Source organism: Typopeltis vanoorti, chromosome 18 (assembly GCF_054136105.1).
Source record: "Typopeltis vanoorti isolate ZY-2024b chromosome 18, IOZ_Tvanoo_1.0, whole genome shotgun sequence".
Lineage (NCBI taxonomy): Eukaryota > Metazoa > Arthropoda > Arachnida > Uropygi > Thelyphonidae > Typopeltis > Typopeltis vanoorti.
In genome coordinates this window covers 46,555,582-46,569,227 of record NC_143566.1, presented here as the reverse complement: position 1 = coordinate 46,569,227, position 13,646 = coordinate 46,555,582, and the positions used below count along the sequence as shown (strand labels likewise).

General features: G+C 36.7%; 1 protein-coding gene across 2 annotated transcripts in view; it reads right to left on the bottom strand.

Moving 5' to 3' along the window:
* LOC150096630 (meckelin) overlaps positions 1-13,646 on the bottom strand; it is a 575,505-nt gene that overhangs the window by 333,270 nt on the left and 228,589 nt on the right. The window lies entirely within an intron of this gene.

The following is a 13,646-nucleotide window of genomic DNA, read 5'->3' as shown; positions in this document are numbered from 1 at the left end:
AAAAAAGCGAAGACCATTTTGTCAGCTGGGAAGGTGATGGCCATTGCTTTTTGGGATTCCCAATGAATTATCATGATAGACTATTTGGAAAAGGTAAGACAATAACAGGAGTCTATTATGTGTCATTGTTGGACCATTTAAAAGAAGAACTGAAGAAAAAATGGCCAAGATTGGTGCACAAAAAAAGTGCTTTCATCAAGACAATGCAACATCCCACACATCGGCTGTCGCAACGGCAAAATTGAACGAACTGAAGTTCAAATTGGTTCCACATCCACCGTATTCACCAGACTTGGCCCCGTGTGACTTCTTCTTGTTCCCAAACTTAAAAATTTGGCTCGATGGGAAAAAATTTTCTTTGAATAAGGATGTCATCAAGGCTGTCAATGACTATTTTGCACAATTTAACAAATTCTACTTTTTAGATGGGATGAAAAAATTGGAAACTTCCTGGACCAAACGTGTAGACCTCGATGGAGACTATGTTAAGAAATAAAGGTGATTCTTTCCAAAAAAATGTGTTTAACTTATTTTTTTACCAAAGTTTTCAAACAACCCTCGTACCTTAAAAGTGTAATATTTCATTGAATGAAAGCCAAAAGGCTATTTTTCTGGCAACCTTAATAATAATGAAAGGGGATACAAATCCCCTTTCATTATTATTAACATAGAATTTTTATAACATTATTATAACATGGAATGAAAGCCAAAAGGCTTTCATTCTATGTTATAATATACAGGCACATCTTTATGGCATTCGTATAGTGAAGGTATGCAAGTTCTTTTCACTTAAACCTTGTTATCTTCCAGGTCTACCTACTCACTGATGAGACCTCAAAAAAGGTTGAAACCGGTCTGGGTAGTGACCTCTACTCATAATGTAATTACATCCCTTAGGGGCTGTTTTTACATTATGAGAATATATCAAGGATAGTGAGGGAACTTGCTCCACCTTTGATACGAGTTGCCTTTGTGTTGTACTACTAAGTGGTTACTTACACTTGGATTTGCCGATAGTTTTTCGGTATGAAACTCATAGACATAGATCTTAGTCTTAGATCTATGAGTTTCGCTTACTGGCAGATAAACATCAAAGGATTTGTATCCCCTTTCATTATCAGTAATATTTCATTGTTTTTCCTATTATATATCCTGTCGATGCTGTGATATTGTATTATATTGTAGTTTCTTTCTTTTATATATTCAAGTTTCTTTCCTTATATATATATCCAAGTGATGCTGCGGCAGTGTAATATTCTCGTCACTTAATTTTATACGTTCCTCTTAAAATTCTCTAGTTTCCTACGTTCTGTATTCTATACTCCTTCTACCCGAGAGCAATGGAAATATTTATTTAGATTTATGACTGCGCCATCCATGCCTCGAATATGGTGCAAGAAATACAGTACTTCCAATAGGTTATTAAATCTTTCACAACAAAATGTCTTTATTGTCCCCAAATTATCAATTTGCTTTGCAGTTCTGGCCCTTTTCTCACTTACTATTTATATCAACGTTTCCTGCTTAGGTACGATTTTTTATTTAAGATCAATGCATTGCAATTAAAAATAAGATCAGTCAAAAACTTCCTTTAAAATGCAACATAGGATTTAATAGTCAACAAACAGGCATATATTTTACACTATAAGCCAGAGGGTGATATAATTACAGAGGGTGATCCTCTGTAATTCTCAAAAAAAAAACTCTAAAAACAAACTTGCATATATCTCTACTTCAATTAATTAATACAAGGCACACATCATGTTATCTATCTAGCTTAAAGAATTATCATTTAACAAACTTCTTAATACTTGCATATATCTCTCTTCAATTAATATAAGGCACACATCATGTTATCTATCTTGCTTAAAGAAATATCATTAACAAACATCTTAATACTTGAATATATCTCTCTTCAATTAATATAAGGCACACATCATGTTATCTATCTTGCTTAAAGAAATATCATTAACAAACATCTTAATACTTGAATATATCTCTCTTCAATTAATATAAGGCACACATCATGTTATCTGGAAAGATTAGAGAGCAGAAGGAGGGTTGGTGGTGGAATAATAATGTACAAGTGGCAGTGACAGCTAAGAGGAAGGCAAAGCAGAAGTGGGATGAGTCAAGAGTGGAAGAGGACAGAGAGAGAAAGCAAGAAGTCAAGAGAGTTGTGGCACAGGCGAAGGCCATGGCATATCAAGATCTGTATGATCAATTAGAAACAAAGGAAGGACAGAGAAAAATTTACCAACTAGCAAAATGTCGAAATAAAGCAGCAAAGGACATCTTACAAGTGAGGCAGATCAAAGACGCTGAAGGAAGAGTATCATGGAGGGATGTGGATGGACATAAGAAATAGATGGAGAATATACTTTGAGGGACTTTTGAATGAGGAAAATGCAAGGACTCACAGAGAAGATGGACAGCCTTCTGAAGGGATGGTGCAGAACATCAGTAGAGTGGAAGTGACGGAGGTCGTGGAAGGCACTGGGGGAAGAGGGAATTGACCTGCTGTGGGACCCATTCATGAAAGTTTGCCAACAGGAAAATATACCTGAGGAATGGAGGGAGAGTACTCTTGTCCCCATCTACAAGAGTAAAGGAGATGCACAAGACTGTAAAAATTACAGAGGAATAAAGTTGATGTCCCACACAATGAAAATCCTAGAAAGGGTTCTTGATGGAAGATTGAGGAAGGAGTTGGAGATTGCAAAAGGAACAATTTGGCTTCATGCCTGGTAGATCAACAACAGATGCTATCTTTGGGTTACGGCAGATGATGGAAAAATTTCGAGAGAAACAACAGGAGCGACATCTGGCATTTATTGATTTGGAGAAAGCATACAATAGAGTGCCAAGGCAAGAAGTCTGGAGGTGTCTGAGGGAGAAGAAGGTTCCAGAGAAATATGTCAGGTTGGTGCGGGAGATGTACAGAAATATGAAGACAAGTGTTCGGACCTGTCTGGGACAGACAAAGTTTTCAAGTAACAGTTGGCTTGCATCAAGGGTCAGCATTAAGTCCGTTTCTGTTTAATATTGTGATGGAGGTGGTGACAGAGGAGGTGAGAGAAGATGCGCCTTGGACAATGTTGTATGCAGATGACATCTTGCTGAGTGCATATTCAAGAGAAGAAGCGGGAACTAAACTGAAAAGATGGAGAAAAGTACTGGAAGAGAGAGGTACGAGACTGAGCAGAAGTAAGACAGAGTATATGTGTTGCACAGTGGATGGCGGCCAGGAGACAGATCTGGAGCTGGAAGGAAATGTCATCAGGAAGGTGAGGGACTTTAGATATTTAGGTTCAACAGTGGAAGAAGATGGAGGAGCTGAGAAGGAAGTGGGATGCAGGATACAAGTGGGTTGGAGGAACTGCAGGGAGATGGCTGGAGTGTTATGCGATAAGAGGATGCTGTCAATCTGAATGGCAAAATCTATAGGACAGTAGTGAGGCCAGCTATGACGTATGCTATAGAAACTGTGGCCCTGAAGAAAAATAACATCAGCAGGATGGAAGTAGCAGAGATGAGAATGCTTAGGTGGATGTGCTTTGTGACCAGAAAGGACCATCTGAGAAATGACTATGTGAGGGGAACAGTGAAAGTTACGAACTTAGGAGCAAAGATACAGGAGGCAAGGTTGAGATGGTTTGGTCATGTGATGAGGAGGGAGGATGAATATGTGGGAAGAAGGGTCATGCAGATGGATGTGCAAGGAAGGAGGAGGCATGGGCGACCAAAGAAGAGATGGAGGGAGCTGGTAGAAGAGGACTTGAGGATGAAGAACTTGGATGTGGTGACAGCCCAAGACAGGAGGATGTGGAGGAGACTCATCATCAACAGCGACCCCACTTAAGTGGGAGAAGCTGCAGAACAAGAAGAAGAAGCTCATGTTATCTATCTAGCTTAAAGAAATATCATTAACAAACATCTTAATACTTGAATAATCGGCGTTAAGGACATGTTAAGATTAATATAACATATTGTAAACTTAGTTAAGAAAAATCATACAAGTTTATATACAGGCGTTAGATAAAAATCATAACTCAAAATATTTCCTAGGAATCAGCTATACTCATTCTTAGATGCAATCATCAAAATCCAGACAGAACAAGTCTCTAAAAGTTATTCTGGCTATTAATGTTCCTCTTAATATCTTACATGCATTTTTCCAGTTCTACAACCTATTCTTATAGCGTCACACAATCTAAATAAAACAATATTTTAACTCACATGGGCTGTCTTCTGTTGGGTTGCACTCTCCAATTCTGTTGGCTGCAACTTCCTATGTTTCCTTTTCTTCGTCTTGGATCTCTCCTCGGGTCCTTGGGATGCCAGCCATTCATCAGGTTGGCTCGCGGGATGTGGGTGACGATTCATCGGCGTGTTAATACATTGGCGAAAGGTCGCGAATTGTCAGCGCCTTCACGGACTTAGATAAGTGGAACGACTCATAGACAAGTTCGGCTGCTCCTCAGCTGATTCGTCCCCTGGTCATCTACGCTTCTGGGCTAAATGACGGCTCACGGCATGGCTTCCTTCTTGACACGTCAGGACTTCACTCTAAGGCTTTCTATCACATCGTCTCCTCGTATGCTCATTTCTTCTCTGTGCAAAAAACTCCCCATGTCTCTGAAAGTCCCATCTTATATTCCATCAGTTCCAAGACCCTGGGTTGTTTTCTAAACCCTGTGCACTCCTTGCGTGCACTTATGCAAACCCCTTACATTGTCATATGATTCCTGGTTTCTGGAACCTATGACAAGCCCTTCCTTCTCCGTCTGTGTTCTAATCTCATTAAGTCAGACAGCAGAACATTCATTTGAAATCTTGCTGCCCCCTTTTTGCATTGACCTTGAGGTCACTTAGGGTCGAACTTGCAAACAGAATTTCAAACGGTGTTCCGACTGTAGAGCGTTTCCCTTAGCCTTGAAAGTTTTACCTCTTTTGTTCAAAGAGATAGCTAATTCCCGTCAGGCTGTACACATTTTACATACAATACAAAATGTTAAGAGAAAAGACTATTTACAGGTGTTCTGGCTTCTGCTTAACTGTAAAAACTCAACACATTCGATATACAAAATTTATTCTTGTTGCATCGAATTTTTACAAAAGAACCTCAGAACAAATAGCAAGGTATCTTCATAAATTCAATCTGTATGCTTCCTTCAAACAAGCTTGGAAACTCTCTTTCTTCTTACCATCAACAAATGATACATTAGCACCTGTTTCCTTACCATGTGTCTATCACTTATCTATCCTGCTCATGTCAACTTTCCTATTTTGGACAGTTCTGCCTTGATTGGAACTGAAGAACATCAGGAGTATATTACATTTTTGGAATTTGACAAGTTTGGCCTTGCTTCTCACACTATTGACACTAGCACCGAGTTTTTTAGAACCAGACAAAACTTCATTCCAGCATGTTCAAATCAATCGTCTTTTCCTTGACACACGTGAAACACTAAGAAATCATCAGAACCTGAACAACTGAAACTGTATGCCAATACGCAAGTTTTGAGAAGTGATCACTATTAATTGTTGATAGTTTTTTTTTAAAAAAATATCTTTGCATCTTACTACTTGTTCCTTTGTACTAACAGAGTAATATCATATAATTCGGCTGTGATTGAGACATGAGATAATATACACATGATTTATGACTCATTATTTTAATTCATCTTTTGAATGTAGTTAAATGGTCTCTCCCTGACGATGTCTATGCAGTGTTGGATGAAATATACTGGAGTTTTTGAATAAATTCTATATAATTCTTGTTACATGTGTAAGCAATGAAAGTTATTTTAATGAGTTTACCTGGATGTTGAAAATCACACTAACAAGTAATGAAAGGGAAGTTATCCCTCTTCATGAGGCTATGATTTGGCTGCATTTGATTACTGTGCACAGATTTGGTCACCTTGGTTTCTTGTGGATCAGTAGGGGGGTAGAGAGGAGATGAGATATGTCACCAAGCTAGACAGGTCTGTGGAAAGTTTTGTTGATAGGCAAAAAAGAGGAGACATGATAGAAACTTATAAGATATTAAAGGGGTTTTATAAAAGTGATGCAAAGGAAAGTTTTCATTGTATGACAAATAGTTATAGAACTAGGGGTCATCCATGGAAGCGGTATAGGAGTGTAGTTAGCAAGGGTGAGTTGACTGGATTTTTTTTGCATGGAGATTATGAATGAGTGGAATGGATTATTAAAATTAGTTGTGACTGCCTGAGAGTGAATGAGTGTTAAGGACATTTATGATAAGTTATGGGTGTATAAAAGTTAGTGTGGGTCTGCATGATGAGTTTCCAGAATCCATGGAGATACCATATAATAATATTTTTAAGCATTACTAAAACAATGCCTGTATTAGTTTCAGTACTAGGTATGCACTATTTGTTATTGTGTATATATATTCCTTAGAGCTGTCATCTCCATTATGGTAATTTCTGGCAGGTAGTTAGTTTGTAAGGGAACAGTATTATTCCTACTACAGTCTCCATATATGGGATTTACTGTAAGTAATCTGCCTAAATCAACTCGGAAACATTCATCTCAAAGGTGTGTCGTCATCATCGAATTTTCCTGATAAGTACCGTAAATGGCAGTACTATGTAAAAAGTTTACGCCAGTAGCAACTTTCCAACTTTCTATCAACAGTTTTTCTCCAACTTAGTTATTTTTTTAATAGCTGATCCACACATAAGCAAGACCTATGACATGTGCCCCCTTAAACATTAGACAATATGTTAAAAATCTTAATGACCTTTCAGGAGCTTGAAAATATAATAGAAGTTCCAATATTATTACTGTATGCAACTAAAATTTACATGGTATTACTATTTTAATAAAATCATTTTTCAAGGATACTTTATATTTAAGAATATAATAAATAACTCTGAAAAAATAATTCTGATTCGAGTTATGTGAGGCCGACACATACATTATATAGGCTCAGATCTTTAATATACGGGAGGCAGAGTGGGGAAACTGTTCCCATGAACGGAAGCAGATGGAATGAAAGAGGAGGCATTGAAGTTGGTTCAGTGAGCTTCAAGATGGACTGTGTAAGGGTATTAGTTAGTAGTGGCTCTTGTTCTAATGATTTTAGAGGAGAGTGGTGGAATAATAGTTTGCTAATTCAGCAGAGAACTATTCATGAAAATATCTGTAGAAGAGGAACAAGGCAGAAACTGAATGTCTGTCAGGGCCAGATTTAAGTGTATATGTGAGAAAGGGATCATTAATTAAGTGGATTGCATTCTTTTGGGGAGAAATGAGCAATCTTAGAGAGGATTTTGGTGCACCATCCCAAATAGGGGAACAATACTTAATGGTTGGGTGGATTTAGGATTTGTATAGAGGTAGTAGCTGCAAAGGTGTTAAGTAATGTCTTGTGCAAAAAACTACACAAAATGTTTTGGCAGCTGAAGAAGCTGTAGTTGAAATGTGGTTGTGACAGTACAGATCGGAGGTGCAGGTCAGTCCAAGAAGAGAAATCTGATCGTGTTTGGATATGTCGGTATTACTGAAGGTAAGCAGGAGGGATGTAAGCTCTTTCTTGTGAGAAATCAGACAACACTGAGTTTTGGTGGCATTGAAGTTTACAAGATTGTCCTTGCCCCACTGGGATATAGTTAGGATATCAGAATCTGTGGCGGACTGGCAAGTGGTCCCCTGATGACATGTATGCAACTGTTAGTGAAGGATGCTAGCAGTACTATGTTTACCACAGTGTCTTATTGCTACGCGAGCAAGCATATGCACATCATAGTGAGATGTGAGCTATTAGCGTAATGCGGCACTGTCCGTTATGCAGTTCCACTGTTGTTTATATGAGTTTGCGCGAATAGTAGTGTTTGTAGTGCTTATCGTATTTACTCTGTCTCTTTAAATATTTGGACATTACAATTAAAGGATTTAATTGTAATGTCCAAAAATTGTAAATCCATTCCTTTAATTGTAATTAAAGGAATGGATTTTATTTTTAAGTAATTTTAAATTATACTAAACTGTATAATTTTATCGATAATAAACAATATTTTTTCATGAAACAAAACAAGAAGAATATATTTTATTTTTAAGTAATTTTGAATTACACCAAACTGTATAATTTTATCGATAATAAACAATATTTTTTTATGTTTAATTTTTACCATAATTTTGATATTTTATCGAAACACGTATACACTGTACATACAGTGTGTATGTATATTTCGAAAGTTGCAGCACCCTACGATTTCAAGCCACGAGTCGCCACTGATTATACTTCTAGTGAAGATTCTGGGAACATGACAACTTTGATAGAAAATGTTCAGGATCTCAGTAGCTAAGCCACTATATTCTTCCTACTTCCTTTTAGCATTTCTGCAGTATTCTCATCATATCCTGATTTATGAAGTTTTAATTTATAGCAAATATAACCTCAGATGGTGTAACAGGACATCAAATTAAGAAACAAAACTAGTGCGTTTTCACTAAGGATAACTGGATCACAAAATTGACTATTGTTTAGAAGATTATCAATATGCTCTGCCCACTGCCATGATGCCCTTCAATTGTGTTTCTTATTTTTAACTTTTAATGATTCATTTGACTCTCTCTCTCTCTCTCTTTCTATGTATCGTATTAATAACCTCACATAATCCTTTGCAATTATTTTATATTGTCTACCATGCTGAAAACTAAGAGTTTTTACCTATATTCAACTGTGCTTTTATAGGTTTATTAATATCCTTATTCCTTAGTCAATTATCTTTATTTGGTCGGCATTTTCCTGCATTCTCTTTTCTGAAGCTACACATACTGGCCACTGAATATGAAACCTTAATACAGATATACATAAACATCACTTACACAGCCTATATGCAAAATCTTTGGTCACATGCATCACCATGTGTTCTAAGCAACTATTTAAGAATGCTGCTAGTCAGTAATTGTCAATAGCGTTGATCACAATAGGAAAAACAAAGAATCTTTCAGAGTTCAAAAAAGGGCTTGTTGTGAGTGCCTATCTGGCTAGAGTCACGATTTTGAAAACAGCAGAGCTGACTGGTTTCTCAAAAAGTGAGCTATTCCGGGTGTTTAATTAGTGAAAAAATAACCCACTTTGCTTGTCTAAGAGGTGTAACTGTTGTCCTAAGAGAATCTGTCAGAACAAGATCGCAGTCATCTCAGAAGTTTGAACGGACAAATAGAACTTCCTGTGTGCAGAAATTGACTGAAGTATTTAATGAAGGCCATTCCTGACCCATATCTCACCGAACTATGCACAGGGAATTAAAGAGGATCGGTATTGGCGGTCACATGCCTACATGGAAACCACTGATTTCTGCAAAGAACTAGAGTGGTGTTAGGAACACCATGACTGGACAACGGGGAAAAAAGTCATGTCGTCCGATTAGTCACAGATACACCTTGTTCTGTAATGCAGTAGGCAGAGAGTTTGACAGGAGCCCCATGAAACAATGAACCCGGCTTGCCTTGTAAATACAACTCAAGGTTCTGGAGGTGGTGTCATAGTGTGGAGCATGCTCTGTTGTATGGAACAGGTCCCCTGATATTGCTGGAAGGTCAGGTGTCCTGCAAGGAATATCTGAACATTGTTGCTGATCAAGTCCAGCCTGCGATGGTTGTTTTTCATCCAGCAAGTGATGGTTATTTCATGGGCAACGATGATACTGTTTCATTTCACAAGAACTGTTCAGCAGTAGTTCAGCAAAAATGACAGAGACTTCCACCATCTTCCTTGGCTATCACAAAGCCCAGATCGGAACTTCACTGAGAATGTAAGGGACATTTTAGAAAAACAGATCCAGAAGCAAAAGTCCTCTTTAGTCAAATCTCAGCCAATTAAGGAACCAGTTGTTGTAGATACAATCCAACATTTTGTGGAATTAATGCCATACCACATATTTGCTGTAATGTGGGATAAAGGAGATCCAACACTGTATTAAATAAAAGTTTCTAATTCAGTGGCCAGCATGTGTATAAACTGCATTGCCTCACTGTTTAAATAATTCTGCTTTTGCATCATTCCTTAACCCTTAACACAAATTGACTAGTTTCATACACATTTTCAACATCATGATCTTGTATACCTCAATTCTTCAGTGTTACAAGAGACAGTACACCATGGAGTACATTTTGAAGCTTCAACTGCAATGTGCTCTTAACAAAGTAGTTGTCAGATCCTGTCTCTATCCTTCTCATCCATCGTGGACAGGTTGAGTCCCCTCCTAACAAGGGGGTTACTGGCGTATTAATGCAGCTGGTTCGCCACTCCTCTGCTGCATCCCCAAAAGGCAATATTCATGACTGTATCTGTGTGTTCACAGGGCTGGTTTGCCTGCTTGCAGGATGAAAAACCACAGATAAACTGGGGGAAAAAACCTGCTGTCGACACCCAAGACTGGCTAACTTGGCTATGGCTGAGGAAGATCCTTAAGCTCCTCACGTCATTGACAGGAATCTAACCTAGGACACTCCTTCCCCAGGCATATGGTTGCGAAGCGAAAAGACACTAGGCTAACCGCACGGACGATCCTGTCTCTAACCTTTGTATATTCTAGTGCTCAGCACAGAACTTTCCCATTTACAATTAATTAGATCACAATTATTATTATTATTTATGGCATCTCCATGGAGTCTGGAGACTTATCACAGGAGACCCAAATCGACATCATGCACCCAAATTCTATCATACTTAACCTTGAATCCATTCACTGTCAGGGAACTTGCAACCAATTCTGGCAATCCATTCCACTCACTCACCACTCTCTATGCAAAAAATTCGGTCCACACACTCCTACTAACCACAATCTTACACAACTTCCACAGATGGCCTCTAGTTCTTTGACTATTTGTCATATACTGAAAAATATTGCTTGCATCAATTTTATAAAACCCCTTTAATATCTTAAAAGTTTCTATCATGTCTGCTCTTTTCTGCCTATCAACTAAACTTTGTAACCCACAAACCTTCAACCTATCCTCGTAGAGTATTACACAGACCTCTCACCATCCTGGTAAATTGTCTCTGAATCTTTTCAGAGTGGTTCCCCACATGAGTCATATAATGAATCATGTTTGCATGGATACTATCAGGAAAGATTTAAGTGTACTTATATCTTTATACAGTTGACCCTTAACCAACACAGGTTTGAACTGCACAGGTCCACTTATAAGCAGATTTTTTACAGTAAATATACCAGAACATTTTTTGGAGATTTGTAACCATTGGAAAAACTCACAGATGAACTGCATAGCCTAGAAATATCAAAAACATTAAGAAAGAGTTAAGTATGTCATGAATTCATAAAATATATCCAGATACTAGTCTATTTTATCATTTACTACAATAAAATATACCGAGATCTATTAAAAAAAAGTTAAGATTTATCAAAACCACTGTTCATGGTGCCATTCGCAGTCGAGAGAAATGTAAATAAACGTAAGGATGCAGTATTAAATCATCATTGCATAAAATTAACTGTTATTAATTAATTAGTTAAATGTATTTAATTAGAACAAAATAAAAATTTTATAATGATTCATTCATTAGTGTATAGGCTAGGCTACCATAAAGCAATCGTATTGCTGCTGCTTCGTTATCAATGCATGAATCGTTACACCTGTAAATAAATATGAATTTCTTTTCATATTATATTTTCATTTTTGATGTCTAGGGTTAGCAATCCATAAAACATCTACAGTGCTTTGTATCATAAGATAATATTGATATAGGTACTGATAGCAGACAATTCATCTTGTAAACAGATGTCAACTTACAGTATCGATAAATACAGTAAATGTATTTTCTCTTCCTTATGATTTTCTTTCCTCTAGCTTACTTTATTGTAAGAATACAGTATAATACATGCAAAATATGTGTCAATCAACTGTTTATGTTATTGGTAAGCTTCCTCAGTCAACAGTAGGATATTAGTAGTTAAGTTTTTGAGAGGTCAAAAGTTATAAGCAAATTTTAGAACAATGCGGGTTTCGTGCCCATAACCCTAGCACTGTTCAAGGGCAAGCTGTATATATCAACCACCAAATAACAGTGATATCCACTAATTTTTACATAAGATCTACTTCTCCAATAAATAACCATCCACAATTGACTTTGTTTACTTAAAAATTATTTATTGGTTTATTTATTTTTCCTTAAAATTTTTAATTGTTTACCTATGCATCATCCTAAAGATGAACCAAAATGACAAGAGGGAGTGACTTCTGAGAAGATGAAGTTAATTAAAACTTTAAATAAACACTTTTTTTCACAATATTCGGATGTCTAGTGTAGGTTAGATTTCTTTAATAACCTAGGTGACAATGCTTTTGCAATGGTAATGTTAATAATAAAAAATAATAAAAAGAAACACAAAAACTATTATTTTGAACTTTCTGACAGTTGAAAATTTTCATTGCTTGTTGGATACTGCAATATTTTTGTAATTTGGTGTGTAATTAATGAGACAACATTTCTCTTTTATCAAAACAAAAACAATCTTGCTCCCATTCTTTGTGACAATGATGTGTTTTCTTTTTTTTTTGGTGTTCTTCTTGGTGATTGAATAAATTAAATAAATTGGCGATTGAATCTGTCTGTCTGCTAGAAATAAGCCAGTTTACAGGAACAAGGTCTCTATATACTCCGGCACTGAGAGAGGACGGAGCTGATCTTTGGTGGAACAGATAAGGGCAGCAAGTTTATGGTGAGGCTTAAAAGCTGTATGGAGATTGTACTTTAATGATCTGGCTATTTTTTTTGATGTGCCATGGATGTAAGGTATGGTGATGGCATTTCTGAAGTCCTTCTATAGAGATGGTCAGGGAATGGGGAAGGACTTGATTATTATTATTATTTATTTATTTTTATTTTTTAACCTCCATACAGCCTCCATGCAGCTTTTAAGCCCAACTTTTAAGTACAACCTCCATACAGTTTTTAAGCCCAAAATTTGGAAAACATTAATTACTAAAGATCCCTCTTTACATCCTAGGCCATCTGCAAATGCCCATAGAGGGTGCATCACCTAGATAGGACTTTAGTTTCGCTCATTGTGGTATTGTATTTGTGTGTGTTGTTACAAAAAGTATTTTGTAATCCCTGATGATGTCTCTGTGACTGAGATGAAATATTAGAAGCATTAAAATTTGTTTTAATCCTTTCTCAGTGCTGATAATATTCCATTAAACCTCCAACATGAAAGGTAAATAATGGAAGACGATCTGGAAATGAACAAGCAGGATTTAGAAGAAACAGAATTACTTACACCAAATAATATTAATATTCAGATTAATTATGGGGAAAGCACAACGTAAAAATAAAAATGTTTATACCTGTTCTGTTTACTTTCAGAAAGTATTTGACAGTACAGATCAGAAAGAGGCATGGAATGCACTCAAATGTTATGGAGTATCTCTAACATATCTATTGCAGAACATCAATGACAATGCAGAAGCTGCTGTGAGAAATTGTGGAGAAATAGGAAGATAGTTCTGGACAACAAGAGGCATGAAACAAGGAGATCCAATATACCTCAGCATCTTTATTATGCTTTTGGAAAGAAAAATGGATGTCAAAAGATTATAAGGAGAATTTCAATTCAAGGTACAAAAATAAATAATTTACA